We start from the raw sequence: 6,000 nt of genomic DNA on the forward strand, positions 1-6,000 counted from the left end.
TGGTATATGTATCTAATGGGATAATACTATTCAGGCTTAAAAAAAAAGAGGGAAATTCTGTCTTTTGTGACAACATAGATGAACCTGTAGGACATTATGCTAAGTGAAAAAAGCCAGGCACAGAAAAAGAAATACCACACGTTCTCATTTATATGTGGCAATCAAACTCATAGAGGCAGAAAGCAGAATGATGTTTGCCAAAGTCTCGGGAGTGGGGAGAATGGGGAGATGTTGGCCAAATGGTATACTGTTTCAGTTAGACAGGAAATAAGTTATAAGTATTTGAGGTGACGGATATGTTAATTAGGTTGATTCAATCATTCCACAGTGTGTGTGTCTGTGTATCGTATGCGTGTGTGTGATATATATATATATATATATATATATATATATATATATCTCATAACATTACTTTGTACCTCATAAATATATACAATTATAACTTGCCAAAATTCAATAATCTCTTTTAATAGAAAGTGATCTTTCTAGATTTAGGATGAGGGAGGGAGATGAATTTCAGCCCAGAATCAGGGCAACATTCTAGGTAACATGGGTTCAGATGAGGTGCTTCTATGCTTAGAACCCAAAATTAATCTCGGCAGATTTAAATATACAATAACTCTCCAGCCACAATGTGATAGGCACAACTAGGACAAAGAAAGTGATGGATTATATCAACAGCAAGCCTTCGTAACCATTCATACAAACGATACATGGTTAATTTTCAAGTTTGCCTGTTCAGCCTTGGTGTGTTTGAGAATGTTTAAGAGATTGAAACTTTCAAGTTGCAAGTTGACATGGACTGAATCGTGTCCTTTCCCAAATTCATATGTCAAAAACCCTGACCTTCAGTGTGATTGTGTTTGGAAATAGGGTTTTTAGGAGGTTATTAAGGCTAAATTAGCTGATAAGGGTGGGGCTCTAATCTCATCTCTTCCCTCGCTCTCTTCCTCCCACAGTGAGAGGAACAGAGAAAAAAGGCAGCTGTCTACAATCCAGGAAGATAGCCATCACCAGAAACTGGTCATGCTGCCACACTGATCTCAGATTTTCAGCTTCCAAAACTGTGAGAACATAAATTTCTGTCATGTCAGCCATTTAGTGTATGGTATTTTGTTATGGCAGCCCGAGCTAAGACACAAGTAGTTAGAGTGATCCTTTCCGAAAAGTAAGATCCTGTCTGCCTTTACTTAACACTGCATTGTATTACCATTTCACTCTGAGTGAAAGCCCCCAACAGACTCTACCTGATGTGGACCATTCTCATCCCCAGCCATTGCCCATTTATCTCTCTGATTTTCATTCATTACTGCCCCCTATTCTCCCACCTGACTCCAGCCCAGCTATCTTGGCCTTCTTATAATTCACGCTACATGTGGGTATACTTCTGGCTTTCCCTCTGCCTGGAGTGCTCTTCCCACAGATATTACTGCATGGCCCATTCCCTCACCTCCAAGTCTTTGCTCAGATGTCACTTCTCCATGGCCTGTACTCTGACCTTCCTATTTCAAAATGCAACAGTCTCTCAACCACTAACCCTCCTTATACAGCTCTCTCTACTTTTTCTTTTCTTTGTCCACAGTGTTTACCCCTTTCTAATATACTACACATTTTATGTATTAAATCTATTATTTGGTCTGCCTCTACTCTAGAATGTAGGTTTCAAGAGGTAATGTGTTTTGTTCACTGATTTGTTCCTGATGTCTAGAAGAGTGCCTAGATCATAGGAGGATCTCAATAAATACTTGTATACCCAAGTACTTTCAGATATTTTAGCTACACCAGATAATTTAAACTTCATAATGATTTTTAAATAATTCAATCTATAATCATCCTATGAGGTAGTCATTATATACCTACTTGTAGTGGATCAGAAAGCTTACTATAGTTACTCACAGATTTCTCAACATTAAGTGTGAAGCAAAACTTGAATTCAGACATTTCTGCTCCACATCTAGCTTTCTTTCCTATATCATGGTAATCATTTTAAGACATTTCATAGTGGAATAGAATGTCAAAATACCCAGGTTAAGAACAGTGATCACCATTACAACTGTATCAAAATGGTTACAATTAAAAGGACTGACCCTACTGAGTCTTAGCAAAAAATGTAGACTTGTGAAATTTCATATACTGCTAATAAGAATGTAACATGGTTCAACCACTTTGGTAAACTGGCGGATTCTACTAAAGTTAGCATATGTATACTGTATGACCCATCAGTTCTATTCCTGAGTATATATCCAACAACAAGATATACTTATATCCTCCAAAAGATCTATGCAAGAATTATTCATAACAGCCTGAAACTGGAAGCAATCCAAGTGTTCATTATGACTAGAACGGTTAAATAAATCTTGGGATAGTCTTACAACAGTATATGCTATACTGCACAGCAAGGTAAGAAAAAACTAATCTGGGGGGTGGGGAGTGGGGGAGAGATAGCATGGAGAGAAATGTCAGATATAGGTGAAGGGGAGGAAGGCAGCAAATCACACTGCCATGTGTGTACCTATGCAACAATCTTGCATGTTCTTCACATGTACCCCAAAACATAAAATGCAATTAAAATAAATAAATAAATAAATAATCTGCACATAATCAAATAGATAAATATTCCAGCACTTTGGGAGGTCAAGGCAGGCAGATCACTTGAGCCCAAGAATTTGAGACCAGACTGGGCAACATGGTAAAACCCCATCTCTACAAAAATACAAAAAATTCGCCGGGCATGGTGGGGAATGCCTTTAGTCTCAGCTACTTGGGAGGCTGAGATGGGAGGATCACCTGAGCCCAGGAGGTTGAGGCTCTAGTGAGCCATGATTATACCACTGCACTCCAGTCTAGGCTACAGAGTGAGACCCTGTCTAAAAAACAATAATAATAAATAACTATCAAAGGCATGATTTTAAGCAAAAGAAACCTGACACAATTATCACTATGTGATTTCATGAATTTCAAAAATGGGCAAAACTAATATACAGTGATTGAGGTCAGAGTCATGATTTCCTTTGCGGAAGTATTGACTGAAGGGGGCACAAGGAACCATCTAAGTTTCTGACGGTGTTCTATATATGATTTGGGTAGTGTTTTATAGAGGTGTAAACATATATGGGAATTAATCTGGTTGTACACTTGAGATTATACACTTTATAAGATATATGTATATAGGCAGATATATATATATATATATATATATATATATATATATCTCAATGGAAATAGTTTTTAAAATGAATAGTACTTATCAATGAGGAAATAATGGATTAAATGGTTACAGAACACCTGGCTAGCCATGTAAAAAATAGTTGGTCCTTGATTCCTACTATATTCCTTACTTAAATTTCAGGTGATCGAATATTTAAATATAAAAAAACCCAAAGAGTACTAGAAAAAGAATGATAAAATTAGCCTGTAATATTGGAGGAAAGAAGACTTTCTGATGAAGACACAGAACACAGGATAATCTTAAGGAAAGATTATTAAGTTTGATTACAAAAAATTTAAATGAATATATGATCAAATAATGACCATAAACAAAGTTTGAAAATAAAAGACATACCTTTTATTTCTTGTGACTATGAAATAAATAAATAAGTAAAAATGACCATCTTGGAACAAATATTTATAGTATTTGTTGACAGAGGCAATTTTCTTCTCATACAAGGAACCCTTATAAATCAATAAGCAAGCAAAACAAACTACATCATCCAGTGGAAAAACAGTCTATATAAAATTATAGGAAAAAAACTGATTTTAAACATATGAAAAAAATGTCAGTCTCATTTTTAAATAATAATAAGACGACATGATAGTATATTTAGAAAACCGCATCATCTCAGCCCAAAATCTCCTTAGGCTGATAAGCAACTTCAGCAAAGTCTCAGGATACAAAATCAATGTGCAAAAATCACAAGCATTCCTATACACCAATAACAGACAAACATAGAGCCAAATCATGAGTAAACCCCCATTCACAATTGCTACAAAGAGAATAAAATACCTAGAAATACAACTTACAAGGGATGTGAAGGACCTCTTCAAGGAGAACTACAAACCATTGCTCAAGGAAATAAGAAAGGACACAAACAGAAGGAAAAACATTCCATGCTCATGGTTAAGAAGAATCAATATCATGAAAATGGTCGTACTGCCCAAAGTAATGTATAGATTCAGTGCTATTCCCGTCAAGCTACCATGTCACAGAATTGGAAAAAACCACCTTAAACTTCATATGGAACCAAAAAAGAGCCCATATAGCCAAGACAATCCTAAGCAAACAACAACAACAACAACAACAAAGCTGGAGGCATCACACTACCTGACTTCAAACTATACTACAAGGCTACAGTAATCAAAACAGCATGTTACTGGCACCAAAGCAGGGATATAGACCATTGGAACAGAACAGAGGCCTCAGAAATAAAGTCACACATAGACAATCATCTGATCTTTGACAAACCTGACCAAAAAAAGCAATGGGGACAGGATTCCCTGTTAAATAAATGGTGTAGGGAAAACTGGCTAGCCATACGCAGAAAGCTGAAACTGGATCCCTTCCTTACACCTTATTAGGAAAATTAATGCCAGCTGGATTAAAGATTTAACCATCAGACCTAACATCACAAAAACCCTAGAAGAAAACCTAGGCAATACGATTAGGACATAGGCATAGACAATGACTTTTTATATTGCATTGTTTTATGATTAAAACACCAAAAGCAACGGCAACAAAGCCAAAATAGATAAATGGGATGTAATTAAACTTAAGAGCTTCTGCACAGCAAAAGAAACTGTCATTAGAGTGAATCGGCCACCAAAAGAATGGGAAAAAATTTTTGCAATCTACCCATCTGACAAAGGATTAATATCCAGAATCTACAAAGAACTAAAACAAATTTACAAGAAAAAAACAACCGCATCAAAAAGTGGGCGAAGGATATGAACAGACACTTTTCAAAAGAAGACATTTATGCAGCCAACAAACATATGAATAAAAGCTCGCCATCACTGCTCATTAGAGAAATGCAAATCAAAACCACATTGAGATACCATCTCATGCCAGATAGAATGGCAATCATTAAAAAATCAGGAGACAACAGAGGCTGGAGAGGATGAGGGGAAATAGGAATGCTTTTACACTGATGGTGAGAGTGTAAATTAGTTCAACCATTGTGGAAAGCAGTATGGTGATTCCTCAAGGATCTAGAAATAGAAATACCATTTGACCCAGCAATCCCATTACTGGGTATATAACCAAAGGATTATAAATCATTCTATTATAAAGACACATGCACGTGTATGTTTATTGTGACACTCTTTACAATAGCAAAGACTTGGAACCAACCAAAATGCCCATCAACAATAAAGAAAATGCGGCACATATACACCATGGAATATTATACAGCCATAAAAAAGGATAGGTTCATGTCCTTTGCAGGGACATGGATGAAGCTGGACACCATCATTCTCAGCAAACTGACACAAGAACAGAAAACGAAACACCGCATGTTCTCACTCATAAGTGGTTGTTGAACAATGAGAACACATGGATGCAGGGAGGGGAACATCACATACCGGGGTCTATCGGAGGGTAAGAGGCTAGGGGAGGGATACAGGGGGGTCAGGGGATTGGGGAGGGATAGTGTTAGAAGAAATACCTAATGTAGATGACGGGGGGATGGATGCAGCAAACCACCACGGCACGTGTATACCTATGTAACAAACCTGCACATTCTGCACATATACCCCAGAACTTAAAATGTAATTTAAAAAAAAAAAGAAGAGAGAGAAAAAAAATGTTAAGCGTGTGAGGTGAAGTATCTGTTAATTAGCTTGATTTAATTATTGTACATTGTAAACATATATCAAAACATCACATTGTACACTATATAAAATGTTTATTTGTCAAATCTTAATAAAGCTGGAAAAAATCAATTAAAAATAATAAAATTCCATTTTTTACCTAACAGATTATCAGGTGTCAAAAAGTTTGATAAT

This window comes from Saimiri boliviensis, chromosome 11 (assembly GCF_048565385.1).
Source record: "Saimiri boliviensis isolate mSaiBol1 chromosome 11, mSaiBol1.pri, whole genome shotgun sequence".
NCBI classification, from domain to species: Eukaryota; Metazoa; Chordata; class Mammalia; order Primates; family Cebidae; genus Saimiri; species Saimiri boliviensis.